At 34.3% G+C, this 26,405-nt stretch overlaps 1 protein-coding gene across 1 annotated transcript in view; it reads left to right on the forward strand.

The window, feature by feature from the left end:
• The window catches only part of CNTN5 (contactin 5), an 807,282-nt gene that overhangs the window by 133,088 nt on the left and 647,789 nt on the right, over positions 1-26,405 (forward strand). The window lies entirely within an intron of this gene.

Below are 26,405 nucleotides of genomic sequence, written 5' to 3' on the forward strand. Positions count from 1 at the left end.
ATATTAAATATTATGTTTTGGGAAGCAAAATTAGTAATCCCTTAAAGTAGAATACCCGGTCCTTTCCATCCTTGATTCTATGATCACACAACTTGATAGTGAAAATAACTTTGCCAATCCTGAGTATGAAATGCTACATTTATGAAATATAAAATGCATTTAGAGCAATTAAATATATCAGCATTTTATTTACTGAAAACTAATCAATGCAGAATATTTAGGAAATTACATTTAGACAACGCAAGGTTATGCAGATGTACATTACATTATTTTGTTCAATGTCTCCATTTTTATCTCACCTAGTTCTAAAAGGTAGATAGGCAGATATTAGCAGGCTGACTGAAAAATCAAATACTTAGTGACCTTGTTTAATTTTTGTTCTTATGCTTCACATTTCTAAAATAATAAAATCCTCAACTTTGGCATGAAATGCAACAATGGTGGCCGAGTAACATTAAAAGAAATACAATGAGAAAGAAGAAATGAGCAGGTGGGATTTATTCTGTATTAAATGGCTACTGTCCTGGTCCTATCTACACAAGGAATAGCAATTTCATGCTATTGTTCATACGATGCATGGAAGCCAACTTTGTCAAAAGGCAGAGTGGGGGTGCATGGAGGATAAGCCTTCAATAAGATTTGCTACAATTCTCCCCTTTGATTACCTCCCCCAAAATGAGTATCAAAATGTTTTACCTTCCATCGTGGCAGAAAGGGAAGAAGACACAGGGCAGGTGGTTTTTGTAACTACTAGCAGCAATGATGACAGGAAAATAAAAATTTTCATTACTGAGAATGAGGTGAAATATCTATGTAAGGATCATCTTATTTTCTTAAAATATGCCCATTAATTTATACATTCATTTATTGTACAAGCATTTTTAAACACAATACCTACATGCTGATTCACTGAAGGGCATATGGAAATCATAAGGAAAGTCTTCTTCTTCTTCAGTAGATACAAATAGAAATCAGCTGAACAACAGATAAAGAATGCAAATGAGCTTCATAAGGAAATAGGGACTAGAATAAAGTGTAAAGTGGAAGAGATGGAACCTGAGAAATCATCTCAGAAAGCTGAGTTTGGAGAAAAGTCCTAAGGAAAAAAATAGTTATTTTTGAATACTACGAGTAAGAGATTATTGATATAACCATCTATTTTTTCAATAGGTAATAGAATATAAGCTGGTCTTGTAGAATATGAAGAGAAGAGTTCATTAGTTTTGGGATTCTGACTTATTCTCAAATATCCAGATGTTTTTCAAAGTGATATAAATATTAGATATATTTAATGAAACAAAATAAAAATAATTTTATGTATGAAAATGAAGCATTCTAAATTTGAATTCAGATGATCAAATTGTATATGTGTTATCCTATTCTGTTTAAAAAATGAATTCATAGTTCCTATATATTTTTAAAATATTATCTCCAATAGAAATAAATAGAAAATGTTTAATTTTCATTTTTATTTTGATCTTTCCTATAATAAACCTGTACTGCTTTCAACTAAGAAAATAATTTTTTAAAACTCTACATTTAGAATTGTTCTCTGAATGTCACAAAGTGTGTTAGAGTAACTATGAAGATGATTCATAGATTCTGTTGCCTTTGGCTCTTATTTCTCTTTGACTTGGCCTTTAATACTGCTTTATTCACATTGAGCTATTTTACTCCTAATTTCTTCATACAGTTATGTCTGATTCTACTATTAAAAAGTATACCAAATTGCTTAATACCAATTAATTTGTGACATTAATAAGAGGCCAAGGAACCCAGTCACTGTCCTCATTTATTTACTGCATTTTTGTGAGTTTTTGTTACTCAGTGAGTATATTTAAGTTATATAGTTATTAAAAGAGATAACTCTCCTTATTAGACAAAAGTTCACAAAAACTACCTTTTCAAGAAGAAGGTATTATGCAAATGCAAGTGGAATAAATCTAATTTTCAATTTTTATGCACAAGTTATTTGCAGCCCCAGTTTATTGTAAATGTTGCAGCACCTACCTAACCATATTTTTAAGGTACATATTTCATATGGGTAGCAAGGGGCTAATAATAATGAAAAATTTTGACATATGAAGTATTCTTTTCTATTACTAGCCTTGTCACCAACAAAACACACAGCCTTGTTTGTACCTCACTTTCCCATTTTCAACCTATTGGCAATAAAATATCAGGTGTTAAAAAATGAATAAAATGTTGTAAATTACTTCAGTGGAAGATATTTCATATATTTAATAATTACAGGCTTATTAGTATCACTAGACATAGGATTAAAATGTGATTATTATCAAAATCGTTTTGTTATAATATTTAGATTCTTTTTCTAGTTGAAAACTGGATGCATACTAACTCATTCTCCTGACATTTGCTATCTTCAACAATAAATATTTCAAAATTGGATCATATTCAATCCAGCAGCATTTAAGCACTACTTATCAATGTTTTTCAGGATACTTACATATTTGAAAGCCCATTCTTGTGTCTTTATATCCAAGATGTTTGATGGTAGCATTTGAGTTAATTCAGGAATCCTCCAGAAGATCCATCTGTTTCCTATTCAGTGTTGAAATATTGGTTTGAAAAGCTGTTTACTAAGGATAAAAGTAGGAATCATCTCTCCAGGAAAGAAGAAATACTCTCATTTATTTTTGTTTGTGAGATAACCTCTAGAAAGGAGATCTAATTAATGAAGTATATGAGGATGAAGTGTGTTGAAACTTTCTTTCCCTTTTAAAATAAAGATACTTCAATACACTGAGGCAATATATAAACATCACATGAAGATGTATAGGATGCTTTAAGAGGACACAGGAAGAATTTTTCTTCTATATAATAAATGAAAGTGTCAACTTCAAGCACTAGCTCTATAACTCTTATTTTAAAATCCTTTAAAAATGTTAATGATTGCATATTTATAATCTTTAATTGAGTTTTGATTTTTAAATTTTAATTTCTTGAGTGTTTCTTATAAAACCAAATACATATCAAACGTATTTGGGTTTCTTTTTTTTTGCTTGTGTTTTCTGACAGTGTGCTTGCTTTCTGATCAAGATTAAAACAAACCATACTGATGTAGATTAAATTATCTAGAGGTTGAGTTTTGTTAAGTTTCTTTCACTTCTTACATGGCCTGAAGTGATGTATATCTTCCTGTCAAATGATCTTTATATCTTGATAATGTTTTCATTGCATAAATGTTTCTATGAATAGTAGTAATATATAATAAAAATACTTGTCATTTCTTCAGTGCTTAGTATCTCCTAAGCACTGAACAAAATTATGTATATGTAATCTTCATAATAATCTTATGAGGTAAGTGTTATTGTTTCTGTTTTGAAGATGAGGAAATTTGAAAATCCAAAAGTTTAAGAAATGCACCTAAATGTATACTGCTACCAAGTGGTCAAATCACAATTAAAATTTAGTTCTATTTGATTACAAAAACCACAGACATATCTAATGACATGTTCTATTAGTTCTGTATGATGCTTATATTGGTAAGATTTCAACATGAAGTTATTGGACATTGGTTAATTTAATCATTTAGCACAGATATATAGCATTTGACTAACTCTACTGGATCTCATTTAACTATCATTAGATCCAAGCAACGTTGAAATTTCATTGCTAGGAATCATAGTGCGTGAGCTATATAAAATGTATGACATATAAGAAATGATTAATGCATAGGATTGTAAGTAGAGTAAGAATGGGAATAAATAATCCTAAACAAGTTGTGATGGATTTATAGGACATTGTAGTGAATTGCTTAAGCACCATCATAAATGAAGGCAATAAATAATTATATGCATATTATATATATATGTATATATGTGTGTGTGTGTGTGTGTATACATACACCCATATGCATGTATATTAATAAACTCGTATGATTTTCTGGCCCCCAGTGACTGACCCCACTCATAACTCTGAGTTCTATACTGTTTTGTGCAACATTTCCAGAAGAGTCAATATTCAATCCCAGACTGAGAATCTACTACGTATTCACATAGGAACTTACTAAGTGCCATGTTAAATCACATAGGAATTTATCAAATGCCATGTTAAATGATTACAAAATTGATATGAATTGGAGGTAAAAATTAAAAGCCACGTTGACTTTTAATTTTTTTCTTTTAATTTAAAAAGTGAGTTTTATTAATAGACTTAAGTTATGCACTCTACAACTCAGATTAGTGTGGTTCCTCGATGAAGGTTACAAAAATCAAACAAATTGAGGTATGTTTTGGTCTGCAAGATAAAAATATGTATGAAATACTAGAAATGTTTTGTCCTCTTTTACTGTCAAATGTTAATAAAGATTCTAAATGTGTGCAGTAAGTTTATTATAATACAAAAAAGAGAACCCGATTTTATCTCAAATACATATTAATCATGAAATGTTTACCACATACCTACTACATTTAAAATATTAAATACTATCACTATCTTTTATCTATATATGCATTCTATATGTCCCTGTAGGTATACACTACTCTCTAGAATTCATTCTACTTTTGAAAATGAAATACATCTATTTTCAAAGAGGAAAAAGGAGGAGTAAAAAAAAATTTGAAAGTTATCCACGAGTGAAGAATTTCCTCTTTGACATCAGTGACTGAGTCTTTCCCAGAAGATAGCATGTTTATTTTCTTTAAAATGTTTTTATGTTGCCCAGAAATTCTTCATTATAGAGCTTCTGGTATTCCAATAATTATTTCCAAATAACACAGTCATTTGGACTCCGTTAGATTTAGCCTGTGAATCTGCTTTTGGCATTACCTGTGCTCTATTTTGGAAAAAGCTAATGAGTCAACCACAAAAAGGTAGCTGTATCTTCCAACATCTTCTCGCTTCATTAACTGCCTACTTTACAGCTGTCACCCAGAAGTGTATATGAATCTCTCTTGAACACATACATATTCTTATTCTGTCCTCCTTTCTAGAAGATTGTGCTTTATTATTGTATTATTTATATAAAACAGTACTCCCTTTATAAGTCCTCCTGATTTACAGAGATTTCTTCAAGGCCTAGTGTTCCTAGAATGCGGTCGCTGAACCCAGAGATGCTCTAAGAAGAGTTACTGAAATTTCTTGAATTTTACTCATAGTCAGTGTTACCTTTCTCCATTACCAGCTGAAGACTCCTGAATTTTTCATTCCCTCTTCCTACAGAAACTCCATGCCTATATGCCCCTGATAAATTCACTGATACAACTACAGAGGTGATTGTGTGTACACTCAAATTCTTACAGTATTGAATATATTTATTCTGTACTTCGTTGGTTATTAGAATCCTAGTTCACTTAAGCAAGTATTAGGCCTAATTTTTTGACTTTCGTCAGGTTTGCTTGTTCTAGAGCAACTCATTTTTCTTAATAAACAGCTTGCCAAAAATAAATGCAATGTTTATAAAGCCATGAGACAGCATATTTAGAGGTTAGAAAGGGGAAGAACTGTTTAGGACCTAGGAAGGAAGTGTACTTTAGCTAGAAAACAGAATGCAGAAAGAGGAGCAGGGGCGATGGGTTTGAAAAACAGATTTTAATTATTTTTGAACAGAGACTGTGGAGCTGGTACTGTGCTAGATGATGAGATTACATAGTCCTGATCCTCAAGCCTCAGGATCCTCACAATCTAATAGGGAATACAGACCAATGTTATACACTAGAATAACAGAAAACTACCCAACTGGAGCAAAGTGTTGTGATAGCTCAGACAAGCTCCACCATCACGAGGGTGGAGAGAGATGTCATCAAACTTTTCCAAAGGGAAGACTCTTAAAAATACATATTAATCATTTGTTAAGTATTTAATAACTGAGCTCTGTTGGCTATAGGGATTAACATGAAGAGTAATGATAATAGCAAAGTTTATTTTATTACTGTGTGGCTAGTGCTGCTATCAATAAAAGAGGGACTAGATACAGAGGGGGGAACAAATCTGATGAGAGCAATTGGTTGGGTTTCACAAGTGTGCTTAGGTGGAAATGCATCCTACATATTGGGAGATGTTGATAATGAGGCTGCCTATATTACGTAGAACTTTATAAAAGGCATGCTGTGAGAACTTAATCTCACATGCAAGCAATTGATTTTATTAAAATATGTTCCCTACTCCATTACATGTGTAACAGTCTTCATAGGTGGGTTTAAGTCATTTAAAATAAATATTTAATTATTATCTAATAAGAATTAAAAACTAATAGATGGTAGCTGAATAGCTTTCTTATTTTACTTGGCAGATATATCAGCATTTGGAAACACCATAGGAAACTGCCCATTTAAGACATTAACTAAATCACTCTCACTATCTCTTTTACAAAATAAGACCAATTCCCTCTCATTAATTGAATCTCTTGATTTAAAACTCCCATTTTCTAAATTTGTATGTGGTGTCATCAGAAACTAGTTTTCTCTCTTGAGTAAAAGTCAGTTTTAAACAATATACCTACTAATGATGTATCAACATTCTTACGAGTGAATTCTATCTATCTTTTAATTTTTTTACTGCCTGTGGAAAACTTTTACACTCTACTTAACTGACCTTTTTAATGACCAAAAGACAGAGATGTTTTTCTTATCATAATCAAATATTGATTTATTTGTGTCTGGTCTTTTTTTTTTTTCTTAGCTATAAGGATACGGCATTAAGTATGCAGACTCTAGTATAATCAGAGTAGTTTGAAGTTCACTAAATGTAATCGTGTGCTATATATCTCAGTTAATCTTGCAGACTATGGCTAATCACATTCCTACCAGGCAGGATCACACAGCTCACAGACCCAGGATTATTAAAATCCATATTTCACATTAACAGCCATGTGGGTGAGATTAGTTTCTAAGTAGTAATGCACCTGCCATAAATTCCTTCTCTGTGTTATCTTCTGAAATACTGTTCTGTCAGAAGATGAAAAGAACATGATGTGCATTCAGAATCAGTTTACGGTCTTTTTTTCTATTGGTCAAGTAAAATATATCTTCATCGCTCACTGATTTTAAATGCACTGGAGAAGATAAACACTATTTAAGATTCCTCTGTGAAATGTCATAAAGGCCAAAGTGTTCAAGTTTCATTATAAATCATAATAAGTCTTTTCATTTTAACATATTGTCCTAAACCTAAAAAATTAATAATTAACAAATACACCTTCAAAGAACTATTCCCCATTTGATTATCTAAATTAATTTTCCTTCCAACATTATTGCAAATTAAAAGCTCCTGAATAGCCTACACATTTACTTGTGCATTAATTCGTAATAAAAAATGAATTACACTGGAGTGAAGATAATAACGAACTAAAAATCAAAATATCTAGGTCTTAGCCCAGGCTCTGTTGTTAACTGAATAATTTAGAAATAACCACAGTCTCATTGTTTTTCACAGGACTTGAGTCAAATTTACATTTGGCTTTGTTGTCTTCAATTTGAAAGCTAATTCTCTAGAAAAAAATGAAGAATGAAACTCAATCTTTATTAACCTGAGTATGAAATATGCTTATATGAGAGATGCCAGAAATCATTTATTCTCCTTGTTAAAATGTTTAGCATTCCTATATAATCTCTCAGTAATCATACCTGAAATATGCTCTATTACAATATTTAATATAAAAGAATATTTTTAAATGTCCCCCTTTTTATCCAAAATGGGAAACCTATTTTATCATTATTAATAGAGTAATAACACACATAAATACTTTAAAAGGTATAAAGCACTTCCATGAGCTCTTTTAAGAGAATTTTTGAAATGTGTCCTGGATAGGTCTGCAGATATTATTAATATACTTACTTTATCACTGAATTGCTCTGTATCTTTGTTTTAAAAAGTCAAAATACGGACATAAGCAACCTTCAGAGGTCAAACTTTAAAAGCCAGAGAACAAATTGTGACCTAGACCACTATTCTTGACGATGATCTTCCCCTGGCTTGGTATAAAATTCACATTTTTCCTCCTATGGGAAATACAGGGAAAATATTACAGCTGTGAAAAATGAATCCTGCTGCAGAATTTAAATTTTCAGGCCTTTTAAGAAAATAGATGTTAATGTTTTCTGTTGAGTTGCTATAGTTTCACATTCATATATTAGAAATGCCTTAAATAAGTTTACCTGTTTAATAATTTAAACGCTTTAAATATATGCATTTTACGTTTGCATGACAAAGACAAATACATTCATACCACTTTATAATGTCACAGTCAATCAGTCAACATTAAACTGGAAGATTAAAAGACAAAAGTAAATAAAAATATAAAAGTTTACAGATGCATTAAATTTCCCTTCTGTACATATTGTTTATAATAAGATACTTTCAAGACTCAAATTAGATAAATGAAAAAAGCACCATTCTGATCTACTAGTGCCTAAGCATTGCCAAGCAGTCAAATCTAACTAAACGTTCTATCCTCCTCCATTTTTCTTTGATGCCTACTGATGCATACTTTCTTTTCTCATTGTGGGGTGAATGCATCTACTACTTGCAGCTAAAGGACGAAGAGTCCCAGCCTCCCTTCTGCCAGAGTCACCAACATTCTTACACTCAATGGGGCTGAAAATCCTAGAGTCATTTTTGATCTTCCTTCTCATTTTCTTTATTCAGAGTTACGAATCCTGTCCAACTTGGATTATATCCTAAGTTTGTGCATCCTCTCTTTCCCTTATACTAGTCCTGTCCCCTCTACACAGTTTAGAATTTACTCTCAGATTTGATAAGAATCTCCTCACTAATACCTATGTATCCATTCACATTCATCTTCCTTGCTAATCCATTGGTTTTGTTTTCCAAACTCAAAGCTGTTTTTGCCATCTCTTCCTTTTCACATTTTTACTGTTGTCTAAAATTCTCTAAATGACATGCAAATTTCTTATGTAGCTAATCTCATTAGCACATCATCTTTCTGGCACAAGATTACTACAACATTCTGAGCTACTTTATTTGTTTAAAATGTTCCCTGTGAATTCCTTTCATGCAACTATGATGACAACTTTGTTCTTAACAAAATGTCTTTGTTTAAATGAACGTAAGATTCAGATCACACACATTTTTTTTCTAAAATATTACTCAACATCTACTGTATGATTGCCACTAAGTTAAAAGAATTGAACAATATTACTAAAATTAGGTTAAATAATGTCAAGATTTTGCACTGAATTGTTCTGTGGAACTTTACATTGAAAGTCTCAGTCTGTTTAAGTCATGTGTCTGAACTCTAGATAGTGAAATTGTTTAAGAATTGCGTAAACACCCCATGTGTGCACATGCATGTAATTACATTTCTAGAAATAAAGACACATATGCGTACATACATATGTGCATAATTGTGTATATAAACCTCACCAGAACAATAGATATATTTCTGGAAAATAGTTTGTAAATTTCACATTTCTAAATTGGGTAATGTTTCCATCAAACTAGAACAATTGCAAATTAACAGGTTTTTAATAAGCAAATAATGCCATCTAGTTTATGATTTGGGTAAATCAATAGAAGTTTGAAAAGGATTTATTAAGGTATATAATAAGTTATTTGAGTTTGCATTCATTGGTGTTTTATTAAGGCAAAGATATTGAGGTAATTCAAGCCACTCAGGGTTTTCCCTGAGAAAAGGAATTAGAGGAGAGCCCTTACGTTTAGAGTTTCATATTAAAAAAAGATCTAATGAAAGTTCGTTGCTGAAAGTTGATTTTTTTGTTGGTGTTTGAGTTTATATCAGTGACCAAAGTACATTTGTGATTTCTGCGTGAGCTGTGTCTTTACACAATTCATTCTGCCTGCCTTCCTCTTCCAGAAATGTTTCCTACTATATTATGCTTTTATTGTGCTATTAGTATTTTTTGTTCTAAAAGCAAAGAACGCACCTGCTAGGCAGAGTTGCTGATTTTATCCCTGAACTCACTCATAGATGCCGCAAGCACTTCCCAGTCGATATGCTTCCATTTATCAGGCACCTTCTGTAGTCCCATACTAGGGTCACCACTGTTGCTGTATTTATCATCACTGCCCAGCATCTTTACCCTGCGTCGAGAATCCTATGCACGTTCCTCCATAGAACCTTGCCCCATTCATTCATCTTGTCATAACACTCCAGGATACAAGTGAACTCAGACTTTCTACAAACCCTTTTGTTCTAGATAATCTTGTAAAACTAGTACAGCTGTACTGTTGTAGCATTAAGTGAGTTAAGGGTGTGTGTCTGTTGTTGTTGTCATTCCTGTTGTTGCATCTGAATCTGTTGGAAACAAAGGGAGGATGGTAAGACTGAATAGTTCATGCAAGGGGCATGGCCCCTACTGCAGAGTTCCTGCTCTAGATTGTGTGTGTGTGCATGTGTGTGTGTGTGTGTGTGTGTGTGTGTGTATGTTTGAGTAATAAAGGTCCACATCCCAAATCTGACACTTTTTTTTTTTAGATATGCAATCTCACATGTTGGGGAGTAAAAAAAAAATGACTACACAGTTCACTATTAAAGGACTATTAATGCCTCCAAATTGGCGAGATATTCTGCACATTTAAAGGGGAATAGGGATGTTCATCAAAGGACAGGAGAGAAAAGGCAGAGATTAATAATTTTGAATAATTATAAAATCCTTTAGAAGTAAATTTTATATGTCAACTGACTTACTAAAACATATTTAGAACATAACTAAAAGATAAGCAGGAATTTGGAGTTGCTATGCAAAATGCAGAATGCCAAATTAAATTTGATTTTCAAATATGCAAACGAAATTTTTTTAGTATTAATGTGTCCCACATATTGCATACTTCATACTTACTCAAAGGAGTACTTTATTCATCAGATCTGGAAATTCTAATTGTACATAACCTGTGTAATAACTTCTAAATTTCCTGACAGAATCATTTCAAAACATTTTTGATTGCTTTTTTACCTTACAAATAAACCCTGATTTTTAAAAAGTCACCCTTTAAAAAACTTTCGTGTAGAAAGGTAATGTTGGTCAAAGCAACTCTATAGAGATAGATGATATTTATAAATTTCCTGTCTGACCTTTTAGAATTTCTGTAGTATATTCTTTTAGAGAAAAGTAACACATAACCGTCAAGTGGTTATGTTTTTGGTGACTGTATTGTTATTAATGGTTTAATCACAGCTATATTACCTAACTTACTTTTACTTAGAATTTAGCAAAAGTATAATAAAATAATGTTAGTTTTATAAAGTATTTTTCTCCCAGACTGAATATTTTTTACTGTCTTATACATCGTTTGAAGATACAGTTTTTTATTATACTTTAAGTTCTGGGGTACATATGCGTACTGTGCAGGTTTGTTAAATAGGTATACACGTGTCATGGTGATTTGCTGCACTCATCAGCCCGTCATTCACGTTAGGTATTTCTCCTAATGCTCTCCCTCCCCTAGCCCCCCACCCCCCCACAGGTGCCAGTGTGTGATGTCCCCCTCCCTGTGTCCATGTATTCTCATTGTTAAACTCCCACTTAAGAGTGAGACCATGCGGTGTTTGGTTTACTGTTCTTGTGTTAGTTTGCTGAGAATCATGGTTTCCAGCTTTATCCATGTCCCTGCAAAGGACATGAACTCATCCTTTTTTAAGGCTGCATAGTATCCCATGTTGTATCTGTGCCACATTTTCTGTATCCAGTCTTTCATTGATGGGCATTTGGGTTGGTTCCAAGTCTTTGCTATTGTGAATAGTGCTGCAGTAAACATACGTGTGCATGTGTCTTTATGCTAAAATGATTTATAATCCTTCGGGTATATACCCAGTAATAGAATGGCTAGGTCAAATGGTACTTCCAGTTCCACATTCTTGAGGTATCGCCACACTGTCTTCCACAATGGTTGAACTAATTTACACTCCCACCAACAGTGTAAAGTGTTCCTATTTCTCCACGTCCTCTCCAGCATCTGTTGTCTCTTGACTTTAATGATCGCCATTCTAACTGGTGTGAGATGGTATCTCATTGCGGTTTTGATTTGCATTTCTCTAATGACCAGTGATGATGAGCATTCTTTCATATGGTTTTTGGCCACAAAGTGTATTCTTTTGAGAAGTGTCTGTTCACGTTCTTCACCCACTTTTTGATGGTGGTGTTTTTGTTTTCTTGTAAATTTGATTATGTTCTTTGTAGATTCTGGATATTAGCCCTTTGTCAGATGGATAGTCTGCAAAAATTTTCTCCCATTCTGTAGGTTGCCTGTTCACTTTGATGATAGTTTCTTTTGCTGTGCAGTAGCTCTTTAGTTTAATTAGATCCCACTTGTCTATTTTGGCTTTTGTTGTCATGCTTTTGGTGTTTTAGTCATGAAGTCTTTGCCCATGCCTACATCCTGAATGGTATTGCCTAGGTTTTCTTCTAGGGTTTTTATGGTTTCAGGTTTAAGTCTTTAATCCATTTTGAGTTAATTTTTCTATAAGGTGTAAGGAAGGGATCTAGTTTCAGCTTTCTGCATATGGCTAGCCAGTTTTCCCCATACCATTTATTAAATAGGGAATCCTTTCCCCATTGTTTGTTTTTGTTAGGTTTGTTAAAGATCAGATGGTTCTTGATGTGTGGCATTATTTCTGGGGCCTCTGTTCTGCTCCATTGTTCTATATATCTGTTTTGGTACCAGTACCATGCTGTTTTGGTTACTGTAGCCTTGTAGTATAGTTTGAAGTCAGGTAGCCTGATGTCTCCAGCTTTTTCTTTTTGCTTAGAATTGTCTTGGCTGTGTGGGCTCTTTTTTTGTTTCCAAATGAAGTTAAAGTAGTTTTTTTCCAATTCTGTGAAGAAAGTCAGCGGTAGTTTGGGGATAGCATTGAATCTATAAATTACTTTGGGCAATATCACCATTTTCATGGTATTATTTTTTTCCTATCCATGAGCATGTAATGGCTTTCCATTTGTTTGTGTCCTCTCTTATTTCCTTGAGCAGTGGTTTGTAGTTCTCCTTGAAGAGGTCCTTCACATCCCTTGCAAGTCGGATTCCTAGGCATTTTATTATCTTTGTAGCAATTGTGAATGGGAGTTCATTCATGATTTGGCTCTCTGGTTTTTTTTGTTGTTGTTATTGGTGTATAGGAAGGCTTGTGATTTTTGCACATTGACTTTGTATCCTGAGACTTTGCTGAAGTTGCTTATCAGCTTAAGGAGATTTTGGGTTAAGATGATGGGGTTTTCTAAATACACAATCATGTCATCTGCAAACAGAGACAATTTGACTTCCTCTTTTCCTAATTGAATACCCTTTATTTCTTTGTCTTATCTGATTGCCCTGACCAGAATTTCCTTAAGCCCATCCTCTATGAAAGATGCTGGGGTAAACTGCAGAAAAAGTTGTTGGAGTGAAAATTGCTTTCAGTATCATAAATGTGTATGTATGTTTACAAATAGAAATATGGAACTAAGTGTACCGTTAACTATTAAGACTTCATCTCTTTTTTACAAGGCATATACGTTTTCAGAACTGGGAAAACAATAGAAATACTTGCACTTTAAGTTTGAATGTGGTCAAACCCGGGGCATTTTATTGTAGAAAGTAAATAATTGATTTTTTCCCTTCATTTAAAGAATGCATTAGTGAAGAAAGAATCCTTGCTGTTTGTGTATATTATAAAGGAACAAAAGCTGGAGAATTAAATTATCTGCATAGCTGAGCAAAAAATAGTTTTTCTGTGTTTGATAAGAGTCAGATATTCTTAATAGAATTCTTAGATTTCATGAGCAGAATGGGGACCATGCATGGCATTGAAATTTTCCACAGACACAAAATAACTTGTATTACAGCTGACCTATAGCTCTTTGGGGACTTGTTTCTTTTTATTTGTAGAGGTTAAGAATGGTGCATTATATTATCCATTTAAAGATGCTACTTGCATTTCTGAACTTCAAATACAATCATGACTTTAATATTATCAAGGAAATATATTTTAATATGGCTACACAGAAATGATTTCATTAACATTTATAGAACCCTTGGTATCAGTAGCTCTGTAGTATTTTACCAAGTGGAAGCCTTATATTTCATTGTATATTTCTTGTGTTCTTCTATAAATCACCTGTGCATATACATCCCAGAAAAAATGAGTATAGCAAGCTACATAACATTGAATTAAGCTTTAATTTTCACTGGCTGCTTACAGAAGAAAATAACTTGTATAGCATTTAGAATTTTGAGTAGGACCATCCTCATCATCTTATGCTGTGTGTTACAAAAGGAATCTACCTAATGAAGCATAGGGTCTGGATGGTTTAACTTACGTTTTGGATAAGAGAAAGAAGAAAGAAAATAATACTTAGTTGCTGCCTTCCAGGTATTCTGTGCCATGCTGGTGGTTTAACATGCATGATCTTAAACAAGAATATTTCTCATTTAAATATAGATTTTATTACACCTTTTTAAAGACAAAGAAATGAAGGCTCAGAGTTACAGCAAATAGCCTAAGGTCACACCAAGGAAAAACGAGGTTCAAGCCAAAAGCCAAGTACCTTTTAATTTACAAATCCCATGTTATGTTCACCATATTCTGCCTAGTTGAAAAGGGATTATCATTTGTTTGATGGAAATATAATTATACATACTATTAATATATCAAACCACTTAGCCTGTTTGAACTTCAGCTCATGTGGAAAAAAAAACCTTCAAGCTGTCTAACTTCTAGAGAATATTTTTGGTGATGGAAAGCGCTATTGAGAGTGTTTAAGTGTAAGGGTTGTGGTATTGGAAAGCTTGCATTTGAATATGCGCTCTCCTGTTAATTACTCTTTTTATGCCTTAGTTTTCTCATTGGTAAACCAGAGCTAATAATAGTACCTAACTTAGGAGTGTGTTAGGAATGAACAAGATGATGTAAAACACTTTTTGTGACATATAATAAATGTTCAATAAATATTTGCTAGCTGATTTGTGTAGGAAATTTTATTTGTAATAGCAGAGGAAAGGAAAGAGCATTAGAGAAGAAGCTGAATAAAAGAGAGTGAAATAGAATAACTCTTGGAGTTTAGCAATTATATAGTGAAAGTCCATAGTGGGAGAACTTATTTTTAAAAGACATTTTACATAAAATCTGAGTAACAGCAGCAGAACTCCTCTAAATCTAGCTCACAGAGGCAATGGTGAGGCCATCTTTCCTACCTCTACATGGAATCTAGAGTCTTCCAAGACTCTGAAGATAGGCAACTTGAGACCACCAAGAAAGCTGAATAGTTGAGTTGGCATCTTTCTTTAGTGGTGGCATTGGTGAGGCTCCTTTATTATTCGAGCAGGCCATGAATGTTTCCCAGGGGAATGACAGGAAGAACAGGAAACAGAGTGAACCCAAAAGTCTGTTTTTTTGGCTATGTAGTTTCAAGAGCCTCACGTACTCCCCAAAATGTCTAAGATGATGTTGCAAGGAGTAATAAAAAGAAAGATCAGGAATTTTTGATTATCAGTTATAACATGGTATAATATCATCTCTTTATCCTGGGAAGATCTAAAAGCATTTGATAGATTTTAATATTTATGTTACGTTTATACACAAATTTACATAAATAGATATACTTGACTCATGATCTCTTTATTCTTCATATTTATGAATTATTCCTTTCCCCACCAAAAAAATGTCTAATATGTTGGGAAAGGAAATTGTATTAAGCAAAGGTTTATCTAAATGACAGAACCATTGATTTCCATATATTATTTTTATGTTGTTAGAAATAAAGAGGAAAGTATATCCTTAGAACAAGAAATTTATTTCTCAAAATAATTATAACATTATTAATTTTCAGCTTTCAACTTGAGTCATCTAATTTAGAAAAAAAAATGGAAGATTTTCTTAAGAGAAATGCTTCCAGGATGTGTTTGCTTTCATACTTGATATCTTATAATTTGATAGTCTGTTGTAATCACTATTATGTCTCATATTTTCTTTTGTTCTTTCTTTAGTTGTGAACTCTTAGGTCAGAATAATATTGTGTATCCCTTTGAACCCCTTAACAATTCCTGTTGGAGTACTGTGCCCAAGGAAACCTCTTTAAATATTAAAAATTGATAGAGATACTTTCCAATTTTCTTTTCTCTTCTTGCTAGACTTCAGCATTTTAAATTGATGACTACTTCTAACAATTCTCTCCTCCTTTATTGAAGCAACCTCTCTTGGCTTCAGTAATATTCTAGCTGCTTCTTTGTCTCCTACTCCTCCTCTGCTCCTCAGTATCCTGAATGAGCTCATCTTCCTCTCTCCACCTCCGGTCAGACCCTTGTCTGGATGTTGACATTAATCACCTTCTTTTCATGCTGCTCCCATGCAGTCCCATAAGACAACTAACCTTAACACATCCTGCCTAGTCTCATCAGCTTCAACCTCTGCCTCATTCTTCATCAGTATATTCTCTATCTCAAACTACATGCAACTCTTAGAAATTGTAATAAATCTCTTACCCTCAGCATCCACAGAATTAATATTGCAACCAACTTTTGTATGGGGGTAAGGATAGAGCTCTCAATATTTTTAAGTAATTTGTTTTAAATAGTTCAAGTTTTCTAACTCTAAGGACATAATATATTCCAAGAATATGTTAGTAGAATGCCTAAAATTGTGTTTTGGATAGTCATTCATTCAACAATGTTTTAAAACGAAAATATTTTATGTTCAAGCATTATGCTAAGTGCAGTGTGTGCTGGAGAAAAAGAAAATGTTTAAGATATAGTTTCGTACTCAAGGAGTATACCAGGGGAGCAACTAAGTGAATCAACTATGGTTTCATTTTCTTTCTTCCTTTTTAATTTAGTAGCATTGGTGAAATTACAATTGGGCATTCAGTATTCCAATTGTTTTTCCTTTTGCTTTTTACTCTATAGAATCGGAACCCACAAATTGTATATTGCATATACAGTATATTTTATTTGCTATTTTCAGATGTTTTGCCAATTATTTTTCTGTCCTTTCGTAATAATGCTTGCAAACCTGTAGTATTTGTAGTGTTATTTTTTAACCTTGCTATATCTGTTGATTTGAACTTTCAAGAGAAAATGTTAATCTAAGATTGTTACTATTCTTTTAAACAAAGAAAATTAAGGAAAGTCTTATATACAGTATAGATTAATAATAATCACAGACACATCCTTTCTGTTTAAAATGTCATAATAAATTTGCAAAAGAGTTGTACCTGCTTATAGAAAGAAAAGTGTAGGGAAGTTATTGCTAGGAGTTACGAGTGTGCACTGCCAATAAAATTCTATCAATAATACAAAAAAATGATTAAAAAATAAGAGTATAGTATTTCCATTGTGTCTTTTGGATGGGGAAGAGATGTGTTTGCGTGTGTGTGTGTTTTGTTTTGATTGTTTAAATTTTTTAATTAAACAGGTGTTCTGAATCAAACATTTTTTAATCAACACTTTTTTAAGCCACATTTGTGTAATTAAATGGAGGTAAATCAGAGGTAACATATGGATGTCTCCATAATCTGTTTCCAAAAATGAATTATAGCAAGATGATAGAAAAATGTAATACCAAAATCCAGGTGTTCTTCAAATGCATATAGAGGGAAAAAGTACCATAATTTATATGGCACATAAATACTTCAAATATTATTCTGAACAGAATGCTTATCAAAAAATATTCAGAATGATACACAATTAAAACCCTTACTATTCATAGATGATTATAGTTAGAGAAAGTGATTTAAGTTGCATAGATCCAACTCAGCCATGACAATACTTAGCACCCCCCTAGAACCTTACCACTTTGTCCTGCAGCCATTTCATTGCAAATTTCAACTCAGGCTTTCTTCCTACATTTTATTTATAAATTGCCTCATTCTGAAATGCCAAACTTTGCTAAAGAATATCATATAACTCTCCTTAATAGAATTCTACTTGGTCATGCCAATACGCTCTAATTGGAACCTTACACATCTTCAGGAATTATTTATTTCTTTTAATAACCTCACTCTTTATGATTGTTATTCTAAGCCTTTTGCATTGCCTTCTATTATGTATTCACTAATACATTGGTTAAACCAAAAATATTTGTTAATCACTCACTGTGTCAGACACTGTTCTTTGCACAGTGGCAAAAAAAAGCATTAAAAATGCACTTTCTGACTAACTTGTTCCTAATATATATTGTTATCCTACAAATTTGTCTTAGCAGCAGCATAACAGATCCTGTTTTCAGAGATTTTAATTCAGTCCATCTGGAAGAGGGTCTAGGAAAAGTTCCTTAGTGATTCTGATATATGGCCAATTTGGGAACCAAATATAGACAAGTAAAACATGTTTGAAACTTGAAAAAGACACTTGGGAAACATCAGCTTGAGATGCTTCTTGTGGCTATAGGAAAGGGAAGGAGAAACTGAAAGAGTATGAAGAAAAAATAAACTATGTTAGGAGCACACATCTAAATTGGTCAGAAACTTGAGAAGAACAAAATACGAGGATGATAATCTATAGCATCAAATGCTATAGTTAGCAAGATGAGAAAAAATAATTTTAGTCTCTATTTACTGACATCTTACTATGTACCAAACACTTTGCTAAGTGTCACAAACACCATATTTAACTCTAAGATACCACAGCTAAATAGGAAAATAAAGTTCACAGACTTTAAGTAACTTTTAGGACTTTAAGGTCCTGTAGTAGTAAGGCCAGGTTTCAACTCTATCTACTATACTTTCAATGTATTTATTATTTGAGCATTCTCCTCAAGGATTATCACCCATAATAGAAATGTCTTTTATATTCAAGATAAAAAAAATGATAGAGTGATGTTCCAAGAAAAAGTAAGGAATAATATTAAGACCATAATAGAGAGCAGTTGTGGTGTCTTACACCTGTAATTCCAGCACTTTGGGAGGCCGAAGCAGGTGGATCCCTTGAGGCCAGGAGTTCGAGACCGCCTGGCCAGCATTAATGAAATCCCATCTCTAGTAAGAATACAAAAATTAGCTGGGTGTGGTGGCACACACTTCTAGTCCCAGCTACTCAGGAGGCTGAGACATGAAAATCACTTGAACCCCAGAGGCAAAGGTTGCAGTGAGCTGAGATCACGCCACTGTACTCCTGCTTGGGCGAGAGAATGAGACTTTGTCGGGAAAAAGAAAATGGAACATAGTAACATAATAGAGGATCTTATTTAAGAAGGCCACTCTTTCCTCGGGAACTTAGGTGAGGATATATGTGTAAAAATGTTTTCATAGGAGTAAAATGCATGCAAATTTAAAATATGCTTTCTATAAAATAATACACTGAAGAGGAAACAAAGGATGAAGATGAAGCAAGATTTTGAGGCAATGAATTAGAAATTCAACTAAGGTAGTATTAAGGGGGAAATTTATAGCACTAAATGCTCACATCAAAAAGTTACAAAGATCTCAAATTATTATTTTGAGATACATCCCATCAATACCTAATTTATTGAGAGTTTTTAGCATGAAGAGTTGTTGAATTTTGTCAAAGGCCTTTTCTGCATCTATTGAGATAATCATGTGGTTTTTGTCTTTGGTTCTGTTTATATGCTGGATTACATTTATTGATTTGCATATATTGAACCAGCCTTGCATCCCAGGGATGAAGCCCACTTGATCATAGTGGATAAGCTTTTTGATGTGCTGCCGGATTTGGTTTGCCAGTATTTTATTGAGGATTTTTGCATCAATGTTCATCAAGGATATTGGTCTAAAATTCTCTTTTTTGGTTGTGTCTCTGCCCGGCTTTGGTATCAGGATGATGCTGGCCTCATAAAATGAGTTAGGGAGCATTCCCTCTTTTTCTATTGATTGGATTAGTTTCAGAAGGAATGGTACCAGTTCCTCCTTGTACCTCTGGTAGAATTCGGCTGTGAATCCCTCTGGTCCTGGACTCTTTTTGGTTGGTAAGCTATTGATTATTGCCACAATTTCAGAGCCTGTTATTGGTCTATTCAGAGATTCAACTTCTTCCAGGTTTAGTCTTGGGAGGGTGTATGTGTCGAGGAATTTATCCATTTCTTCTAGCTTTTCCAGTTTATTTGCGTAGAGGTGTTTGTAGTATTCTCTGATGGTAGTTTGTATTTCTGTGGGGTCGGTGGTGATATCCCCTTTATCATTTTTTATTGCATCTATTTGATTCTTCTCTTTTTTTCTTTATTAGTCTTGCTAGCAGTCTATCAATTTTGTTGATCCTTTCAAAAAACCAGCTCCTGGATTCATTAATTTTTTGAAGGGGTTTTTTTTTTTTGTCTCTATTTCCTTCAATTCTGCTCTGATTTTAGTTATTTCTTGCCTTCTGCTAGGTTTTGAATGTGTTTGCTCTTGCTTTTCTAGTTCTTTTAATTGTGATGTTAGGGTGTCAATTTTGGATCTTTCCTGCTTTCTCTTGTGGGCATTTAGTGCTATAAATTTCCCTCTACACACTGCTTTGAATGACAAACTCACAGCCAATATCATACTGAATGGGCAAAAACTGGAAGCATTCCCTTTGAAAACTGCCACAAGACAGGGATGCCCTCTCTCACCACTCCTATTCAACATAGTGTTGGAAGTTCTGGCCAGGGAAATCAGGCAGGAGAAGGAAATAAAGGGTATTCAATTAGGAAAAGAGGAAGTCAAATTGTCCCTGTTTGCAGACAACATCATTGTATATCTAGAAAACCCCATTGTCTCAGCCCAAAATCTCCTTAAGCTGATAAGCAACTTCAGCAAAGTCTCAGGATACAAAATCAAGGTACAAAAATCACAAGCATTCTTATACACCAATAACAGACAAACAGCCAAATCATGAGTGCACTCCCATTCACAATTGCTTCAAAGAGAATCAAATACCTAGGAATCCAACTTACAAGGGACGTGAAGGACCTCTTCAAGGAGAACTACAAACCACTGCTCAATGAAATAAAAGAGGATACAAACAAATGGAAGAACATTCTATGCTCATGGGTAGGAAGAACCAGTATCATGAAAATGGCCATACTACCCAAGGTAATTTATAGATTCAATGCCATCCCCATCAAGCTACCAATGACTTTCTTCACAGAATTGGAAAAAACTACTTTCAAGTTCATATGGAACCAAAAAAGAGCCCACATCGCCAAGTCAATCCTAAGCCAAAAGAACAAAGCTGGAGGCATCATGCTACGTGACTTCAAACTATACTACAAGGCTACAGTAACCAAAACAGCATGGTTCTGGTACCAAAACAGAGACAAAGATCAATGAAACAGAACAGAGCCCTCAGAAATAATGCCACATATCCACAACTATCTGATCTTTGACAAACCTGAGGAAAACAAGCAATGGGGAAAGGATTCCCTATTTAATAAATGGTGCTGGGAAAACTGGCTAGCCATATGGAGAAAGCTGAAACTGGATCCCTTCCTTACACCTTATACAAAAATTCATTCAAGGTGGATTAAAGACTTAAACGTTAGACCTAAAACCATAAAAACCCTAGTAGAAAACCTAGGCATTACCATTCAGGACATAGGCATGGGCAAGGACTTCATGTCTAAAACACCAAAAGCAATGGCTACAAAAGCCAAAATTGACAAATGAGATCTAATTAAACTAAAGAGCTTCTGCACAGCGAAAGAAACTAACCATCAGAGTGAGCAGGCAACCTACAAAATGGGAGAAAATTTTTGCAACCTACTCATCTGACAAAGGGCTAATATCCAGAATCTACAATGAACTCCAACAAATTTACAAGAAGAAAACAAACAACCCCATCAAAAAGTGGGCAAAGGATATGAACAGACACTTCTCAAAAGAAGACATTTATGCAGCCACAAAACACATGAAAAAATCCTCACCATCACTCCAAAAAACACATGAAAAAATACTCACCATCACTGGCCATCAGAGAAATGCAAACCAAAACCACGATGAGATACCATCTCACACCAGTTAGAATGGCAATCATTAAAAAGTCAGGAAACTACAGGTGCTGGAGAGGATGTGGAGAAATAGGAACACTTCTACACTGTTGGTGGGACTGTAAACTAGTTCAACCATTGTGAAAGTCAGTGTGGCGATTCCTCAAGGATCTAGAACTAGAAATACCATTTGACCCAGCCATCCCATTACTGGGTATATACCCAAAGGACTATAAATCATGCTGTTATAAAGACACATGCACATGTATGTTTATTGTGGCACTATTCACAATAGCAAAGACTTGGAACCAACCCAAATGTCCAACAATGATAGACTGGATTAAGAAAATGTGGCACATATACACCATGGAATACTATGCAGCCATAAAAAATGATGAGTTCATGTCCTTTGTAGGGACATGGATGAAATTGGAAATCATCATTCTCAGTAAACTATCTCAAGGACAAAAAACCAAACACTGCATGCTCTCACTCACAGATGGGAATTGAACAATGAGAACACATGGACACAGGAAGGGGAACATCACACGCTGGGGACCGTTGTGGGGTAGGGGGAGGGGGAGGGATAGTATCAGGAGATATACCTGATGCTAAATGATGAGTTAATGGGTGAAGAACACAAGCATGGCACATGCATACGTATGTAACTAACCTGCACATTGCGCACATGTACCCTAAAACTTAAAGTATAATAATAAAAGATCTCAAATTAACGGCCTAACTTCACAACTGAAAGAATTATAGACACAAGAACAAATCAACCTCAAAGCTACCAGAAGACAAGAAATAACAAAAATCAGAGCTGAACTGAAGGAAATTGAGACACAGAAGTTCAAGAGATCAATAAATTCGTGAGTTGTTTTTTGAAAAAACTAAGAGGCCACTAGCTAAACTAATGAAAAAGAAAAGAGAGACGATCCAAATAAACACATTTAGAAATGACAAAGGAAATGTTATTACTTACCCTACAGAAATAAAAGCACCCGTCAGAAACTACTATGAACACCCCTACACACACAAACTAGAAAACCTAAAAGATATTGATAAATTCCTGGACACATACACTCTCCTAAGACTGAGCTAGGAAGAAATTGATTCCCTGAACAGACCCAATAACAAGTTACGAAGTTAAATCGTTAATAAATAGCCTACCAACAACAACAAAAAAAACCGTGGGACCTGATGGATTCATAGCTGAATTCTACCAGATGTACAAAGAAGATCTAGTACTATAGAAACTATTTCAAAAAATTGAGGAGGAGGGACTCCTCAACTCTATCTATGAGGCCAGCATCATCTTGCTACCAAAACCTGGCAGAGACATAACAACAACAACAAAGAAAGACTTCAGGCCAATATCCTTGGTAAACTTCAATGCAAAAATCCTCAACAAAGTACTTGCAAACCAAATCCAGCAGCACCATAATCAAGTAGGCTTCCCCCTAGGATGCAAAGTTGGGTCAACATATTTAAATCAGTAAATATGATTCATTACATAAACAGAACTAAAGACAAAAAACACATGATTATTTCAATAGATGTAGAAAATACTTTTGATAAAATTCATCATCACTTCATATTAAAAACTCTCAATAAACTAGGTATTGAAAGAACTTAACTCAGAAAGCCTTCTATGACAAACCCCTGGCCAACATTATACTGAATGGGCAAAAGTTGGAAGCATTCCCCTTGAAAATCTGTACAAAACAAGGATGCCCTCTCTTACCATGCCTATTCAACATAGTATTGGACACCCTAGACAAAGCAATCAGGCAAGACAAATAAAGGAATTGAAATGGGAAGAGAGGAAGTCAAACTATTTCATTTTGCAGGTGACGTGATTCTGCAGCAGGAAAAGCCAATAGTCTTGGACAAAAGCTCGTTCAGTGGATAAACTTCAGCAAAGTTGCAAGATAAAAAATGAATGTGCTGAAGTCATAAACATTCCTACATACCAACAATAGCCAAACCGAAAGGCGTATCAGAAAAGCAATCCCATTCACAATTGCCACAAAAAGAATAAAATACTTAAGAATACATCTAACCAGGGTGAAAGATCTTTACAATGAGAATTAAAATAGACTCCTCAAAGAAGACAAAAACAAATGGAAAAACATCCTATTTTTCATGGAAAGGAATAATCAGTATCATTACAATGGCCATACTACCCAAAGCAATTTACAGATTCAATGCTACTCCTATCAAACTACCAACAGCATTCTTCACAAAACTAGAAAAAAGTATTTTAAAATTCATATGGAACCAAAAAAGAGCCCAAGTAGCCAAGGCAATCCTAAGCAAAAAGGACAAAGCTGTAGGCATCATGCTACTCAACTTCAAAGTAGACTACAAGGCTACAGTAACCTAAACAACATGGTACTGGTGCAAAAACAGGTGCATAGATCAATAGAATAAATAGACCAGAAGTAAGCACACATATAAGTCCATCTGATCTTTTACAAAACTGAGAAAAACAAGCAATGGGGAAAAGACTCCCTATTGAATGAATGGTGCTGGGATGACTGGCTAGCCATATGCAGAAGATGGAAGCTGGACCCCATTCCTTATGCCATATACAAAAGTGAACTCGAGATGGATTAACGACTTAAATGTAAAACCCTAAGCTATAAAAACCCTGCAAGACAACCTAGGTAGTACTATCCTGGACATAGGAACCAACAAAGATTTAATGACAAAGGCACCAAAAGCAATTATAACAAAAGTAAAAATTGACAAGCGGGATCTAGTTAAACTTAAGAGCTTCTGCACAACAAAGGAAACTATCAACAGAGTAAATAGACAACCTACAGAATGGGAGAAAATATTTGCAAACTGTACATCTGACACAGGTCTAATATCCAGGATTGATAAGGAACTTGAACACATTTACAAGAGAAAAACATACAACCCCATTTAAAATTGGGCAAAGGACACGAACAAACATTTCTCAAAGGAAGACATACACGCAGCCAACAAGCATATGGGTACAAGCTCCGTGTCACTGATCGTTAGAGAAATGCAAGTCAAAACCACAATGAGATGCCATCTCACACCTGTCAGAATGGTTATTCTTAAAAAGTCGATAATAGATGCTGGTGGGGTTGCAGCGAAAAGGGAGCACTTGTACACTGTTGGTGAGAATGTAAATTAGTTCAACCATTGTGGAAAGCAGTATAGCAATTCCTCAAAGAGCTAGAAGTGGAACTGTCATTCAGTTCAGCAATTCCATTACTGGTATATACAATGACAAGTATAAATCATTAATCCATAAAGATAGTGAATCTATGTGAATGTTCATTGCAGTATTATTGAAAGTAGCAAAGATGTGGAAACAACCTAAATTTCCATCAGTGACAGATTACATGAAGAAAACGTTACATATACACCATGGAACGCTATGCAGCCATAACAAAGAACGAGATCATGTCTTTGCAGGAATGTGAATGGAGCTGGAGGCTATTCTTAGCAAATGAATGCAGGAACAGAAAACCAAATACCACATGTTCTCACTTGTAAGTGGGAGCTAAATGATGAGAATTTAGGAACACAAAGAAGAAAACAGACACTGGGGTCCACTTCATGGGGAGGGTGGAAGGAGGGAGAGGAGCAGAAAACATAACTATTGGGTACTGTGCCTAAATACTTGGGTAATTAAATAATACATACAACAAATCCGTGTGACACAAGTTTACCTATATAACCTTCACATGTACCACCCAAACCTAAAATAAAAGTTAAACCAAAAGAATTTAAGGAAGTTCTAGTCAACCCTAGTCTTTTAAAAAATAAAAGTAGAGTGAAATTGCTGATTTGTCCGAATTTTGCTAGAGTATTCTGGGTGTTCCTGGTAAGACCCTATCTTTTATTGAGCCCACAGCTCTCAGACCTCGATTCCCAACCCCATATACATACTATATACCTGGAGTCTCCAGGGATCCCAGTCATGTCATCCATTATCCTTGCACTCTCATTTCCTCAGACACTCATTTCCATTGTCACTTCATAGATGTTGTCATTACCAATAAGTTAAACTGCTTTCTAACAACACTCTATTTTTTTTCAGCTTATGCGCTATAGTGTTTCAACACCAGCTATATTTAGACTCCATTGGGATCTGCAATCTCCTGTTCCTAACATGTTTTCTCTTTACCTATTGTTATTTCTATGCTCATACTTAATCCCTTAGGAATTCTATGACCTGGTATATAATTGATTCTATGCATATTCCTCAACTCCCTTCCTCCCTTTATTATTGATTCCACTTTGGGGGGAAAAAATCCACATTAGCCAAACTTGTATTTCCTCCATGGTTCCTCTCGGACAAACGTACATGGCTGGAGCAAAAATTAGACCATGCTGCCTGGTCTCATTAAATGTAAGATCCCTACTGCAAGCGGCCCTTTAGTGTTTCTAGGCAAGCACACTACATTCCCCTAGTACTTTTCATCTCCCATTCTCCTATATGATCATTTAATGCCTTTGCATCTCTACTCCAACCTCCAGATGACTCTGCTTCCTATTTCCCTGATAAAATAGAAGCCAACGTAGACAATTTTTATAAACTTCTACCACCGCACCT

The sequence above is a fragment of the Pongo pygmaeus genome, chromosome 9 (genome assembly GCF_028885625.2).
Source record: "Pongo pygmaeus isolate AG05252 chromosome 9, NHGRI_mPonPyg2-v2.0_pri, whole genome shotgun sequence".
Taxonomy (NCBI): Eukaryota; Metazoa; Chordata; class Mammalia; order Primates; family Hominidae; genus Pongo; species Pongo pygmaeus.